At 32.4% G+C, this 17,901-nt stretch overlaps 1 pseudogene; it reads right to left on the minus strand.

Annotated features, from left to right (window-relative positions):
• Positions 1-1,212: 1,212 nt before the first annotated feature.
• LOC100612282 (60 kDa heat shock protein, mitochondrial-like) lies at positions 1,213-2,393 on the minus strand (annotated as a pseudogene).
• Positions 2,394-17,901: the final 15,508 nt, after the last annotated feature.

Genomic DNA, 17,901 nt, shown 5'->3' on the forward strand with positions numbered 1-17,901 from the left:
ATTATGATCTTCTGTAGCCACAGAAAAGTCTGTGCTGAAAATCAGGCCAAGGTTCAAAATATAAAAGTGACAGACCTATGAAGTCTTCACAGATCTCCTTTGTCAAAGTCAAGGTACTCTGGAAAAAAAAAATGTGAGACTCAAAGCTGGAATAGGTTATATGAGTGACAAGCCGAAGAAGCTTACATTCCATGTGTCCCTTGGACATTTCAAGGAAGGTTCAAAATGTGCACATTTAAGGTCATGATAATGAAGAATTTTGTCTCTTGTGGGATTAAGGTCTTAATATCCATTAACAGGAAGCAGCTCAGACCAAACTAATTGCTCACCAAGTCTGAGGATATATTAGTCAGAGTTCTCTAGAGGGACAGAACTAATAGAATAGATATATGTATAAAGGAGTTTATTAAGGAGTATTGACTCACACGATCACAAAGAGAAATCCCACAATAGGACGTCAGCAAGCTGAGGAGCAAGGGAGCCCGTAGGAGTTCCAAAGCCTCAAAAGTAGGGAAGCAGACAGTGCAGCCTTTGGTCTGCAGTCAAAGGTCCAAAAGTCCAAAAGCTGAAAAACTTGGAGTCCGATGTTCGAGAGCAGGAAGCATCCAGCATGTGGGAAAGATGTAGGCTGGAAAACTAAGCCAGTCTAGTCTGTCCACATTCTTCTGCCTGCTTTATTCCAGCCTTGCTGCCAGCTGATTAGATTGTGCCCATCCAGATTGAGGGTGGGTCTGCCTTTCCCAGTCAACTGACTCAACTGTTAGTATCCTTTGGCAACACCCTCACAGACATACCCCAGGAACAATACTTTGCATCCTTCAATCCAATCAAGTTGACACTCAATATTAACCATTACAGAGGGTAATCTAGAACTTGTAGCAGAGGAGGAAAAAGATAATGGATATTACTACAATCTGTGATGAGTTACAATAATGGGGAATGTAGCTTGCCTGAAGGCTTTTAGTTATTGCATATGGCTACCACTTTAAAGCAAATGTTTTTTATTGAACTTTTTCTTCCACTTTTGTTAAAAAAAAAATCTCGCCATTCTCCTGCCTCAGCCTCCTGAGTAGCTGGGAGTACAGGCATGCACCACCACACCCAGCTAATTTTTGTATTTTTAGTAGAGACGGGGTTTCACCATGTTGGCCAGGATGGTCTCGATCTCCTGATCTCGTGATCCACCCGCCTTGGCCTCCTAAAGTGCTGGTATTACAGGCGTGGGCCACTGCGTCTGGCCCAGTTTTTCCTTTTTGTATTACTAGTTGTGACATCTAACTGGCCGAGTGTCTTGAATACACTTTTCAATTTGAGCCTTGCCATAATTGCCTTTTAAGAGCATAGCATCATCTTCTGTCACAATGACCTCTCCAATTTCTTCTAAGTCATGAGGCTCAACAACTTCCTGATTTAGGGTCAACCCCTCTTGTTCAAACACTTCACCACTAATAGCAGTAGTCTTATCTTTAAGCTTGTTCTTTCAATTGTCACCAAAACCTAGAGCTTTGACAGTTACAGCCTAAAGGCCAACTTTTATACTGTTCAAAACATATAACATTTTCAGCAGTTATGACCAAGGGTTTGAGCACTGGCAATTTAAAGACCAGGTATAATGGACTGGACACTGGAAATTTCCTTTTCACTCAATAGAACATACACATACTGAAATTCACATACTATTATTCACAGTAAAATACACCTTTGATGTATTAATAAAGTATGGAGAAATATAGCCTTGATCAAACTTCATGCCTTCCATAATTTCTAGTTCATCATTCAATGTTTTTCCATTATTTACTGTGATGAGACCCTTTCTTCCAGCATTATTCACTGTATAAGAAATATGTTGCCAATTTCTTTCTCTCTGTTTGCAGAAATTGTAGCATCTTGAGCAGTTTCTTCAAGAGTTGTCATTGGTTTAGACTGATTCTTAAGTTCAGCAATTACAGAATCAATAGCTAACATAATACGTCTCCTGATTTCCGCTGAATTAGCACTTTTGCTAATTTTTCTCTTTCTTTGACAATAGGGCATGCCAGTACAGTAGCAGTGGTGGTGCAATCCTCAACCTCTTCATTTCTGTTATTGGAAACATCTTGAACAGGTTTAGCTCCAATATTTTCATATTTATCTTCTAAGTTAATTGAGTGTGCCACAATCACTCCATCTTTTGTTACTTTAGGTCTTCCCCAACTCTGTTCAATAATCACTATTCTTCTCTTTGGCTCCATTGTAACAGCTAGAGCATAGGCTTAAAGTCATATAACTTGAAGCATTAAGGCTCGGGCTTCTACACCAAATTTCACATCTTTAGCATAAGCCCAAGTGACAGGAGAAGCTAGTACCCTGGACACAGGTCTCATTTGGTGAGAGACTGTGAATAATCAAACCATTTCTGTAAGGCAGTGGCAGGGAGCGTGCACATTGAGGCAGGTGATTATCAGCAAGTGAGGGCCAAAACCTCTTAAAATTGTGATTATCAAGTTATTATGTACCATAGGAGAAAATCTTTGGAAACAGATGTATAGAGTCAAGATAAATTATTTAAATAAATTATGATAAATATTAAAAAAGAACATGCACTGATTAAAATTAACATTATGAAAGTTATGTACATATCCTTGATATGATCTTAGGGGAACAATCTGTTAAAGTCTGGATATAGTGTGTGCTATTTGTTTGAAAGATATACCAAAATATAAAATATAGATATGTATGATTTTTGTAGAACATTTTCTTATTTTGAATATGCTTTTCATTTTTGTTTGTTGTAATAAATTATTCCATCTAAATAAGATAAACAAATAGCATAAAGAATCTGATTCTATGTGTAATAATTTATCTTTGACAACTAAAATATTTTTTTCAAAGAAAATAATCATTTTTTCAAATACTTCACAGTAGATAAATACTTATGTTCTTCCCTTACCCAGTGGTGGCCAAATACTTTTTTCTCTTATCAAGTAATGTTTGTAACAGATTGCATCAGAGATCTTCAAAAGCATTGGTATCTAGTCTTAGCAACATTTCCAGAATTTGCAATGGAAGCCAAGTGGTATATTTTAAGAAGACAACACCTAGTTGGCATATTTGTAGAGTTGTTATCAAATGCAACAATACTAAAATGTGAAAAATAATCTTAAGACGTTGTTACATTTACTTTTCGTATTTATTTGCAAAAAAATCTAAAATTGCATTCAAATGGTGTGAGCAAGCATTCTACTGATTCTTAATTTAATATCCCATCGTCCAGCCTCCTCCCTAATCTTTCTATTAATATATTTATCAGATGTCATTCTGTACTTTAAACATAGATATTTTCTCCAAAGTGCTCCTTCAACCATTAGTATTTTCTGTCTCTTTCGTGACAACATCAATTTTGCAACAAATAAAATGCAGTATTGCCTGAGAAAAAAGGCAAAAATGTGTGTGTGTTTTTAATTGTTGAAGTCACATGTATAAGATATTAAAACTAGGTCCAAGATCTCTTAATTGCTATATATTTCATATGACTATGACTCTGTTAGATGAGGCTTGCTTCAGCACAAACCCAAGTTTCTACTTCCTGGGAAAATATCTATATGCCTTCAACTACCAAGAATAAAGTCCTGTGGTAGAGATAAAATCAATTTCTAGAAATTATGATGAAGACCTAATGCATTAAATTTTGTTTCCTAGCATCTTTCTAGCTCTTTCTCAACCAATAGAAGAGCCACAATTTATAGCTATGTAGACATTTTTGACATTTTTTTCTATTATTTCTGGAAATGCCATGGTCAGTGGCAAGTAAACCCAGATAAACCATTTCCAGAAGTTCAGGCAATAGAAAAATTAACTACTGGCAACTGATTTGAAAAACAATATTATGTGCTTCCAACAGATAAAGACATGAAATATATATTGTATGCAAATACCTTACAAAGGAACAAATCAACTGAAGAATTACCAGATTGGGCATTGATCGATATTTCAATACTGCTTATTGATTAGCAAAACCATAACCACTGTTATCTTTTCTTACAGACTTTTGAGATCAATTGCCTAACCAAGGATGACTGCAAAGACTAGTATCACGAAAAAATGTGTTCTTGGCACAATATTGTCAAGACCAGAAGTGTTTTACCTTTAGTTTTCTAGGTATTGTTTGTATGTTACAATATAAATGTTATAATACCCTGATAAGTGTTTTTCTGGTCTACTTATAAAGAGTTCAGATTTTATTAACCTGAGAAGCAAAAACAAATGGCGACATACATTTCCAAAATTAGGATATGGATGGGTGCACCACTGATATGGTTTGGCTCTGTGTCTGCACCCAAATCCCATTTCGTATTGTAATCCCCACATGTCGAGGGAGGTGCTTGGTGGGAGGATATTGGATCATGGGGATGGTTTCTCCTATGTTGTTATCATGATAATGAGTGAGTTCTCACAAGAGCTGGTGGTTTTAAAAATGTTTGACAGTTTCCTTCTTGTGCTGTCTGTCCTGCCTCCATGTAAGACGTGCCTGCTTACCCCTTACCTTCTGCCATGATTGTAAGTTTCCTGAGGCCTCCCCAGCCATGTAGAGCTGTGTCAATTAAACCTCTTTTGTTTACAAATTAAATTACCAACTCTCAGGTAGTATCTTTACAGCAGTGTGAAAATGGACTAACACAAAAATTCTTTTGGAATGTCTAATGATTACAATAATGAGCCACATTTTCCCAGCTATTGTAAATAATAGTAATACTACTGTTACTGATAGTACTAATGACAATATGTAATCATTTCGGTCATCAAAATATATATGCACCTTCTCTCAAAAAATCTCATTTAAATGGCAGGAATCTATCTAGCTGTCTATCTTGAAAGATACAGAAGAAATCTGTAAAATGTAATACACCAGAAATATTTTAGAATTCCCCAGATATAAAAGGAATTGTTGTTAAATTCCTAAGTTCTGCCATTTCATAGAAAACTCCAGAGCTGCAAGCTCAATGTTTGCCTTGACAATTACTGGACATGAAGGAATGTCCTGGAGAGCCAACCTGCATGTAGCATGCATGTTGAGGACTTTTATCTTGGAAGATTTCTTGGTAAGTCCTTGAAGTTCATTTATAAATCTGTTTGCCACACATGAGAAATTCTTCTAATGCAGTTAACCACTCCCTAGAATTCACCTCAATGGTTCTCAGTACTTAACATGATTAAGAAACTTATTAGAAATGTTGTTTACATAAATCCATGTCTGGGCCTAGGCATCTGCATTTTGTCCATAAAAATAGGTGATTTTTATGCAGGCAGCCTAGTGTCCACATAAAAACTTAGACCTAGATTATTTTTTCTATGTGATTTGTCACATCTCAAATTTTTAATGAATTAATTTGTTTTTACTTTTACACAGTGTCTAGTTCTGTTGCCCTGGAGTGCAGTGCAGCTTGAAGTGCAATGGTGCAATCATAGCTCACTGCAGCCTTGAATGCCTGGGTCCAAGCAATCCTCCTGCCTCAGCCTCCTGAGTAACTAGGACAACAGGTGTGCACCACCACACCTGGCTAAATTATTGTATTTTAAATTGTTTGCAGAAACAGTGTCTTGCCATGTTGCCCAGGCTGGTCTCAAACTCCTGGTTTCAAGTGATCCTCCTGCCTTGGTGTCTCAAAATGCTGGGATTACAAGAGTAAGCCACATACCCAGCCAGTTCTCAGCTTTTTATGCTTATATTTTTTTCCTGAAAATCTTTATGTCTATCTTGAATTTCTGGACGACTTTTAGCACCATGATTGGAAAGGTTCGTATTCAGATATTTCTAATTAGGGCTTATCATCTGTATATTGGACTAACTGCATTCACATAGAATGGAGCTTTTCTGAAATGAAGTTGATAGCAACTCTGCCAGATTGGTTGAACAGAGATCAACCTCACTTTTCATTGAAAAAAAAAAAATTACCAGAAACATAAAATAACCACTTATAACTTAACTTACACTTTTTATTACAGAAATGTATTTAAATATATTACCTTATGCTATTGAAGTTTTATGTCTAAAATTATTGAATTAATACAAATCTTGGTTATCGGTGACAGAATAAAAGCTTCATGAAAGTAGATACTATTATATCTCTAGCGCCTGGAAGTGTGCCTGATTAAAAAGTAAGGAAGAATGAAAACAAAACAATAAAGTAAAAAAAAAGGGAAAGGGAGGTAAGAGGAGGGCAGGGGAGGAGGAGAGGAGAGAAGAGAAGACAAAAGGAAAGGAAAAGGTAAAGATAAGGAAAGGAGAAAGGAAAGTAGAAAGGAAAGAGGGAAGAAAAGGAAAAAGGGAAAAAAAGATTACCAGTGCAGCTAAGTGTGTAACTGATTAAACTAAAATATCCCTAGGCATTTTTTTCCCAGCAGGAAAAACACATTTAGTGTAACTCCTGTGTTTCAGTATAGCTTTTTTTTTTTATCCCAATGTCTTTTCCTATACTTAAAGAACCCTAGACAGCTATTTATTTTCCCTAATACTCCATTGTGAAGCACTTTCCTCATCCTGGAGTGCATTTGAATTAAAGTACCATATGCTATTCTGAAGAGCTTGTTTCTATAAAGTGTTCATTATGATCGTGAGCACCCTTTTTCAATTTTTGTTGCTGCTGTGTGGTACAGTTGGAGCCAAACTAAATAATGTGAGAATGAATGTGTATTCGTGTGTGTTTTTGTGTGTGTGCATGCATGTGTGTGTGTTTTCTTGACCTATAGCTGTATCTTTCCATACGATTCTATTTTACTGATTTCAAAGACGTATTGCTAATACATCAATTTGTTTAATTCAAATGATTGATCAAAGCGAAATGTAATATAAATGTACAAAGCTTTTAAGAATCAGATATGTAACTGTAGAACTTTAAATCCAACTGATGTGTAAAAGAACAACGTAAAAACATATATTTGAAGGGATATTAAATCTTCTGCAGTAATAAATTAGATTTTGGCTGGGTGCGGTGGCTCACGCCTATAATCCCAGCACTTTGGGAGGCCGAAGCAGGCAGATCACAAGGTCAGGAGATCGAGACCATCCTGGCTAACACGGTGAAACCCCGTGTCTACTAAAAATACAAAAAATTAGCTGGGCATGGTGGCGGGCGCCTGTAGTCCCAGCTACTTGGGAGGCTGAGGCAGGAGAATGGCGTGAACCTGGGAGGCGGAGGTTGCAGTGAGCCGAGATCGCGCCACTGCACTCCAGCCTGGGCAACAGAGCGAGACTCTATCTCGAAAAAAAAAAGAAAAAATTAGATTTTATATGATTTTAAAAATATTTTTTGGTGTGTGTGCATGTATGTAAATCAGCTGTCCCTTTTGATTTCAAAGAAGTAACATTTTATTCACTTTCAGTTGTTACTGCATGATCCCACATCACCTTGAGTTATTTCCTTTTCTCCTGCAAAAATTAGCAGGTGCTTCTTCATAGTAAAAGGAGGTATAGTAGCATTACTGTGTTTAGAAATTATCTATGAATCTTGGAAAACATTTATTTAGGGTAGGAAAATGGCTTTTGGGATTTTATTTTACTGAACATATAAAAATATATTTTTTAATCCACATAATCCAAATGTTCTAAAACTTTGTGATTCAAAGCTCTCTGAACAACTCCTATGAGTGTTTTTCTCTGATAGAGTATAAATACTCTGGTGTAGCAGATATTAAATGTGCAGTGCAGTTGAATAAATCTGTTTTATCTGTAGACTCTGTGAATCTGTAAATATATTTCTAGTCATGAACCAAACTGAAATTGTAGGCTGGAGTGGGTAAGGGAAAATAAAATTACTATGTACACTTCTGGAGAAAAGTAGTCTGTTGTATTTATCTCTATGCCCCCTTCAAAATTCAAGGTGCCCTCCCAACTCTTACTCAGCAGCTAAAGAAGTAGGTACTGCCTTATCTAAAAATTTGAATTATTCCCTCCACGCCAAATAATCCAAGGGACTTTTCCTCTTTAGGAGTAATCGAAGCTGTAAATCCCAAAGACCTATCACTTAAATAAGAAGAGAATTATTATTTTTAAATGAAAGACTATTTTTTTACAGGCAGTCCTGAAAGGTTCCGATTCAACTCCAATAGCATCTTTGTGCAATTTTTATTGTTTCTAACAAAATACATATTTTCTGGTGAAATAAAAGCCATGGTCATATATTCAATAGCTGGGCTGTTCTTCCAATGACGAGTAAAAAGCTAATGGTAAAATTAGCTTTGTAAAAACATTAAATGGAAAGCAAACCTTTTTATAGGCTGCTGTCTTTACAATATAAGACTGTTTAACCAGTTACATATTGGTTTAAAAGATAAAAAAGTAGAGGGGTTTTGCCTCCTCTGTCTCTCTGAAATCTATTAAAATGAAATAAAATTAGAACACAGTTAAAACAACCTAAACATTTTCAGTAATTAATGTAAAATATGGAGAGAGAATATTATTTAATGAATTCCTATCCCAATCTACATGGAATACACTATATCTATTTTCTTATCTTAAATATATATATATACATAGATATTTTAATACACTATATATATGCTTGTCTTAAATATATGTAGTTTTATATATACTTACATATGAATATATATTTAAGACAAGAAAATATATAGTGTATTAAAATATATATTTTTATATGTGTATATTTTTTAAGACAAGAAATTAGGAAGAATGAGTTTTAAGAATTTTTTTAAGAAATATAATTTTTTAAAGAATTTTTTTAAGAAATAGAAAACATTAAGTCAATACTTTCTGATCTTTTCCAATGTTTGAAAAATTTTTAAAATTTTGTATTTATTTGTAAATTTATTTCAGCACAAAGGATGGAGTGTGTGTGTGTGTTTGTTCCAGTGTGTGTGTTTTGAAATCTCTGTTGAGCTAGTTGTAACATATTACTGGTTCTCTTATTAATTAATAAGTTAACTAAAACTTTTGACATTTGTTCAATTTATATAAAAACTGGAATTTTACTTTAAACAAAACATATCCTTTAACAACTATCTGTTAAGACAGACCACATAAACATCGTAAAATAATCTTAATTTTGATAAAACCACAGCAGGATATAACAAATGAGCTGAGATTATAGAAAATAAATTAAGTTATAATAAAAAGCAGCAGTGATTTAAATCACATCAGAAACAATCATAATTAAATCATTAGCACCAAAAGCCTAGTCACTGAATAGAAAACTGCTTAAGAAAATAATAAAGCAAAAAGAGAAAAATATTAAATAGAGCAAATAAATGAGATATTTGGAGTGGAAAAAAATATGTAAAATATAGAGATACCTCTGAATTTCAGAACCGAATTAAAGAAATTGGCCAAATGCATTTAAATTACATGAAGAATAGAAGAGTTTTCTTGCTCTCAGGTATAAAAATCACATTTCCTATAAGAGGGGGAAAAATCAGAGCAGCTTCAGCTTTTATACACACACAGACAACATCACTGTCAAAAGACAGTAAAGGAGAAGTTAGGAGAAAGGTATAAAATATGAAGTAATTATTGATTTTTTGAAGAAAGTGACACCAATTTCCAAATACTACCATTGATGAGGATACTGGGCAGGTAGAAGTGGTGTTAGCTTAGTGTTTCAATCGTTTAATCTCCCTGATTTCCCCTTATTCCACCCCAAAACAGAGTAACTAAGGTAATTAAACATACAAACAAAATAACTCATTGACAAATAACTGCATACGTTCACCGACATCATAAGCTGCAAGACCTGCATGGTATCAGAAGCTGTGCAGAAGAAAGAAGACTGAAGTAAATGGGCAAATTGTACACTTGCAGGTGGGAAAACCCCATAAGACCTAATAGGTACTCACTGGAAAGTGGTGGTTACTAATTTAAGATCTGCCACTGATATGATGAGGGATTTTGTACACTCTACTCCATTTGTGAGTGGAAAGAAAATTTGAGGATCTAGTAAAATAGCTCCTCAGCTCTAGGATCCAATGCAAAACAAATTTTCAGGAGATTCTCATTCTAAAGAAAATAGTGTTGAACATGAGCAGGACAGGGACCATGAGGGCAAAGAAAAATCAAAAACAACAAAAGAAATCCTTTAGATGAAAAGGAGGAAAAGAGAAGAGAAATTCACAATACATTAAGCCATATTTTTGAATCTTGATCCAAGAAACAAAAAAAGTTCTTGCATTGCAAAATTGACTATCTATCATTACCTGCACCCCCATGCAATCTACTTCCTTCTACACTTTGGGAAGACTACATTAACGTAAGATAAAAAAGAATAAAAGATTGCATTTACACGCCATAAAGGTTTTATTATTGTTTGTTAGGGGCATTAATTAAAAAAAAAAAAAATCCCTTTCAATCCAGAGAAACCTTTCCAAAGGCGGAAGAAAAAGAGAACATGTAGAATTTGGTTTTCTGTTTCTGCATTAATTCTTTTAGGATAATGGCCTCCAGCTGCATGTATGTTGCTGTAAAAGACATGATTTCATTCTTTTTATGGTTGTGTAGTATTCCATGGTAAACATGTACCGTGTTTTCTTTATCCAATCTACTGTTGATGGGCAAATAGGATTTTTTCATGTCTTTGGTATTGTGAATAGTGCCACAATGAACAGATGAATGTATGGCCTTTCTGGTAGAATGATTTATTTTTGTTTGTGTATATACACAGTAATGGGATATACACAATAATAGGATTGCTGGGTAAAACAGTACTTCTGTTTTGCATTCCTTGAGACATCTGCATATTGCTTTCCTCAGTGGCTGAGTTAATTTACATTCCCATCAACAGTGTGTAAGTGTTCCCTTTTCTCTGCGGCCTCATCAGCTTCTTTTATTTTTTTGACTTTTTAATAATACTCATTCTGACTGGTGTGAGATGGTATTGATTGTGGTTTTGATTTGCACTTCTGTGATAATTAGTGATGAGCATTTTTTTATGTTTTTGGGCCATTTGTATGTCTTTTTTTGAGAAGACAGTTTTTAATGGACTTACTTGTTTTATGCTTGTTCATTTGCTCAACTTTCTTTTAGATTCTGGATACTAGACCTTTGTTGGATGCACAGTTTGTGAATATTTTTTCCCATTCTATGGATTGTCTGTTTAACCTGTTGATAGTTTCTTTTGCTGTGCAGAAATGCTAGTTTAGTTAGTCCCACTTGTCACTTTTTGTTTTTGTTGCAATTGCCTTTGAGAATTTAGAATATTCTCACTTATAAGTGAGAGCTAAATACCTCTTTGCTTTTTTCTTGATTTTACTGATAGTTGCTCTGGTAGTTTACTATTAATTACGTCAGTGTGGGTATTTTTTTTTTGTAAATATCCTTTGTCAAGATTACTCTAGATCAAGAGTTTCTTTGTACATCTAATTTATTGTTTCAGATGAATAGGTGTTGGATACTTCTAATACCTATTGAGATAGCAATATTGTTTTTCTTATTAGTTTAGTCATCAAATATTTACTGAGTGGACATCATGGATAAAGCACTCTTAGCTAACAGGGTAAAGTGAATAAAGCTGTTAATTACCCTGTGTAATTGGGCAAATAGTGCATCACACTAACTTTTTATGAATTTTGCCATGATATTTATTCAGTCATAACATATATACATATAGATATATGTCCAGTACAACTGGACATAAAGATGGAAACAATAAACACCGATAACTACTGAAACAGGGAGAGAAATCACCTATTCCTTCTATTCAGCCCTTCAATTGATTGGATGAGGTTCACCCATTAGGAAGAACGATCTACTTTATTCAGAAAACCAATTCCTTTTTTTATCCTTTTTAAAGCTTTTCATTTTGACATAACTGTAGATTCGTATGCAGATGTAAAATATAATACACAGAGGCTTCATACACACTTGACCCAGTTTCTCCCCGATGCTAACATTGACTATCTATCATTACCTGCACCCCCATGCAACCTACTTCCTTCTGCAATTTGGGAAGACTTCACATCAAGATACAGGACAGTTTCATTACAAAGTATCCTCCTGCATCCTTTTACAACAGCACCTCACTTCCTCTTCTCATTTCCTATACCTAATACCTGGCAATCTTGAATCTGTTTTCTATTCTATAATTTTGTCATTTCAAAAACAATATTTAAATTGATTATATAGTATGTAATATTTCAAGACTGACCTTTTCACTAAAAATAATTTCCTGAGATCCATCAAAAGTTGTTGCGTTTGTCACTAATTTATTTCTTTTTATTACTGGGTAGTAATCTATGGTATAGATGTACCATAGTTGATTTTACCTATCACCTACTGAAGGTCAAATGTTAATGCTATCCAGAAGCACTCTCACAGACGCACCCAGAATTATGTTTCATGAAATGTTTGGGCAGTCAAGCTGGCAGATAAAATTAGCCATTACAGCAGCCAAAGATCCATCCAGAAGAATTACCAAATGAATTCTGCCTAATCAAGGAATAAATAATTGCTAGCAACTGATCAAGAACATAGAACATTTTTGGAGATTAACAAGCTGATTTTACAAACTAGGTGTATATAAAAGGAAAAACAATCTTGAATAGTGACATCTTTAACAAATTTGAACATATATCTATATGTATATATGTTATGACTGAATAAATATCATGGCAAAATTCATAAAAAGTTAGTGTGATGCACTATTTGCCCAATTACACAGCGTAATTAACAGCTTTATTCACTTTACCCTGTTAGCTAAGAGTGCTTTATCCATGATGTCCACTCAGTAAATATTTGATGACTAAACTAATAAGAAAAACAATATTGCTATCTCAATAGGTATTAGAAGTATCCAACACCTATTCATCTGAAACAATAAATTAGATGTACAAAGAAACTCTTGATCTAGAGTAATCTTGACAAAGGATATTTACAAAAAAAAATACCCACACTGACGTAATTAATAGTAAACTACCAGAGCAACTGCCAGTAAAATCAAGAAAAAAGCAAAGAGGTTTCTCACTGTTATCTTTCCTCTACACTATTAGATAGCATCATTAGCAAAGCAATGGGGTGAGGATAAAAGATAATGGCATATATATATATATATATGTATGTATGTATAAGCAAGAGAAAATATCTCATTATTTAGAAAATGAATGATTACATGTAAAATCAAAGAAAATGTGTGGTTCAATATTTAAAAAGTTTAAAGTACCATACGAAATATGTATAATATAAAAAGTTAATATTCAATAACTTTGGTAAATAGAAAGAAGTCCCTGGCATGGTAGCCAGCTTTCAGTATAACCCCTATAGATCCCTGCCTCTTGGAATTCAAGTCCTTTTGCAATCCATTTTAATGAGTGAAGACTTGATAAAGCAAATTCTTTTATTAATATAAAACAAGTGATGTCTGACTCCACGACTAGGCCATGAAAGGCGGAGTGGTATCTTGAGCATTCTGTCTCCTTCACTCTCTCATTCACTCTTACTGGTATAACTTGCTCTGGGCCTGAGAGGCCACATGAAAAAGCTGACGAGTTGAGGGACGGAGGGCTCTGGAAGGCAGGCACATTAGCAAGTTTAGAAACTGATCCTGCAGCTCCAATCCAGCCTTCAATTCATTGCAGCCAACATTTTGACTTCAACCTCTACAAGATCTGAAGACTCAAAGACACAGTTAAATTGTTTCTACACAATTTTGCCCATTGTGTCACTCTACTTAAATTGAAATAATAAACTAACTGTAATGTTGATAATTTCATTAATCTGAGTTACTTCGAATCAACTCAAATTATATTCATATCATAAAATTATGTCTTGAAATTTCACTCAATCATAGATAGTACTTTTTTTCTGATTGATTCAAATGGCCCTTTATATATAAAGGACCATTATATATAAAAATGTATATATCTTTCTATATTTTATATAGAAAGATATATACATCTTTCTATATTTTATATAGAAAGATATATACATCTTTCTATATTTTATATAGAAAGATGTATACATCTTTCTATATTTTGTATAGAAAGATGTATACATCTTTCTATATTTTGTATAGAAAGATGTATACATCTTTCTATATTTTGTATATAAAGATGTATACATCTTTCTATATTTTGTATATAAAGATGTATACATCTTTCTATATTTTGTATATAAAGATGTATACCTCTTTCTATATTTTGTATATAAAGATGTATACATCTGTCTATATTTTGTATATAAAGATGTATACATCTTTCTATATTTTGTATATAAAGATGTATACATCTTTCTATATTTTGTATATAAAGATGTATACATCTTTATATATATCTTATATATTTATATATAAGATATATCTCTTATATTTTATATATGATATATCTATATATCATATATAGATATATATCTACGTATCTTATATATAGATATATATAATATATATAATATATATCTATATATGATATATAGATATATATCATATATAGATATATATCATATATAGATATATATTGTATATTTTATATATAGATATATATCATATGTATTTTATATATAAGATATATATCATATATCTTATATATAAGGTATATATCATATATTTTATAAGATATACATATCTTTATATATTTTAAATATAAGATATATATCATATATTTTATATATAAAATGTATATCTATATATAAGATATATCTTATATATTTTATATATAAGATATATATAAGATATATTTTATATATAAGATATATATAAGATATATTTTATATATAAGATATATAAGATATATTTTATATATAAGATATATATGATATTTTATATATAAGATATATATAACATATATTTTATATATAAAATATATATCATATTTTATATATCATATATTTTATATATATAAAAATATGACATATTTTAAATATATGTCATATATTTTATATGATATATGTTTATACATATTTTATATTTCATATATTAAAATATATATTCATATATATTTTATATATTAAAATATATATTCATATATATTTTATATATTAAATATATATTCATATATATTTTATATATTAAAATATATATTCATATATATTTTATATATTAAAATATATATTCATATATATTTTATATATTAAAATATATATTCATATATATTTTATATATTAAAATATATATTCATATATATTTTATATATTAAAATATATATTCATATATATTTTATATATTAAAATATATATTCATATATATTTTATATATTAAAATATATTTATATATTATATATAAAATATATGTTTATATATATTTATATATTATATATAAAATATATGTTTATATATATTTATATATTATATATAAAATATATGTTTATATATATTTTATATATATTTATATATATTTTATATATATTTATATATATTTTATATACTAAAATATATATTTATATATATTTTATATATTAAAAATATATATAATATAAAATATACATATAAAATATAAAATATAAAATAAAAATACATAAAAATATAAATATATATAAAACAAAATATATATGTAATATATATAAAATAAAAAATATGTAATTATTTATGTAAAATATATATAATTATATATAATATATATAATATAAAATATGTATAAATATATATATAAAATATACATATATAGATATAAAATCTTTATATCTTCATATATAAAATATACATATATAGATATACAATCTTTATATCTATATATGTATATATACATATAGAGATATAAAATATACATATATAGATATAAAATCTTTATATCGTTATATATAAAATATACATATGTAGATATAAAATCTTTAGATCTTTAGATCTAAAGATATATATATCTTTATATATTTCATATATACTCATCTTCGACTCCTTTAATTCCTATATACATATATATAAGTACTCCTACATATACATACATACATGTATGTTCCTATACATATATATACCTACGTACACTCCATATATATGCATGTGGGAGTTAAAGGAGTGAAAGATGAACACTGAAGAAAGAACATCACTGAAGTATACATTTGTGCTATGCAAATTTTAAGCATAACACTAAACATCATTAATGAGAGCATTTAATTGGAGATACCCTTCTCATTCAATCACAAGACAAGCATTTAGTAGAAGCAGAAGAACGAGAAAGCAATAGAACAACCTGACTGTATAAAGAAAAGAGAATGTTTGATAAGGAAGTTTGCGCTCTTGACTTCTGAAAAAAACAAACAAACAAAAATCACAGGAGTCATTTAATCAAGAATAGATGTTAGATCCGGGGTAGGACTATGAGAAAATAGGGTAGGTATGTAGGTTTGCATATAGGGAGGAACTGAAAGAGAGAAACATTTTCTTTGCCTAGGGATTTGTCTGAATGTCCTCTGCTTTTGTGCAAATCATGGATTTTTAAAACTAATTCCAATGCTGTTGCGTCACACTGTCTGGGTGAAACCAAAGATTTCCCAGAGTATTGACAAACACACATTTCTAGCTGAGAATCAGAATGGCAGCCACAGCCATGATTCTTCTGCAGTCCAAAATCAAGAAGCCTGCTAAGAACATGTAGTGGAGAGACACTGGCACTGTTAAGTGTACAGTTGGGTGTTTCCAAGCACATCCAGGATCACACTAGAATGGGGGCAAATTTTAAGTGTGGGGTCTTTTTTTTTTTTTTGAGACAGAGTCTCGCTCTGTCGCCAGGCTGGGTTGCAGTGCCGATCTCAGCTCACTACAACCTCTGCCTCCCAGGTTCAAGCGATTCTCCTGCCTCAGCCTGCAAAGTAGCTGGGACCATACCTGCACGCCACCAGGCCCGGCTAACTTTTTGTATTTTTAGTAGAGATGGGGAGTTTCAACATGTTGGCCAAGCTGGTGTCCGACTCCTGACCTCAAGTGATCCGCCCACCTCGGCCTCCCAAAGTGCTCGAATTACAAGCGTCAGCCACCACCCCAGCCAAGTGTGGGATTTCTTGATCTCCAGGTGATACTCTAGTGGGTGAGTGGTAGAGTTTTCCTGGAAACGAATCGCCCCAATTGATTAATTTTCCCCAAGTCCGTTTCTGCCGTATTCCCAACTTCTTTATGAAGTCGTCTGTGATCAGTAGTATATGTTTCTGTCTTCTCTTCAGTATGACAAAAAGAATAAGCGTTAAAATAGAATATCCCCTAATACATTTCAAAGCCTTGGATTCTAAGAATTTTTGCACGTCGGACTGAGTTTCCGTAGATAGGCATGTGTGTGCAAATATAATTTGTACAATCAGATTTTTTTTTTTAGCAATTTGTGTATTTCTATATAGGTAGATGACATCACTGGAAAGAAAATAATGAATATAGCATGCCAACATTTTTGTTCAGGAAATATAATATCATTGACATCCACACTAGAACTGGTATTCCCTGGTATAACTCTTTTACTTTGAAAACTCACTGTGGAAATTAAAGTAGGGGAAATAATTCATAAATATTAAAGAGATATTAAAGATTATAATGATTGGCCAGGCGCAGTGACTCACACCTGTAATCCCAGCACTTTGGGAGGCCCAGGTGGGCGGATCATGAGGTCAGGAGATCAAGACCATCCTGGCTAAACGGTGAAACCCCATCTCTATCAAAAATACAAAAAATTAGCCAGGCATGGTGGTGGGCGCCTGTAGTCCCAGCTACTCAGGAGGCTGAGGCAGGAGAATGGCATGAGCCCAGGAGGTGGAGCTTGCAGCGAGCTGAGATCACATCACTGCGCTCCAGCCTGGGTGACAGAGCAAGACTCTGTCTCAAAAAAAAAAAAAAAAAAAGATTATAATGATTATAATATTTAATAGTGAAGCATTCAATGCCTTAACTTTATTGTGAAGAACATATCCAAAAGGTTAAAAAGTGACTAATTTCTCAATACATGTTGTGAGCGTGTGCATGCGTGTGTGTGTATTTCACAAAATATAATACACTGATTATCCTAGTAATGCTACTTT

This window comes from Pan troglodytes, chromosome 4 (genome assembly GCF_028858775.2).
Source record: "Pan troglodytes isolate AG18354 chromosome 4, NHGRI_mPanTro3-v2.0_pri, whole genome shotgun sequence".
Classification (NCBI taxonomy): Eukaryota; Metazoa; Chordata; class Mammalia; order Primates; family Hominidae; genus Pan; species Pan troglodytes.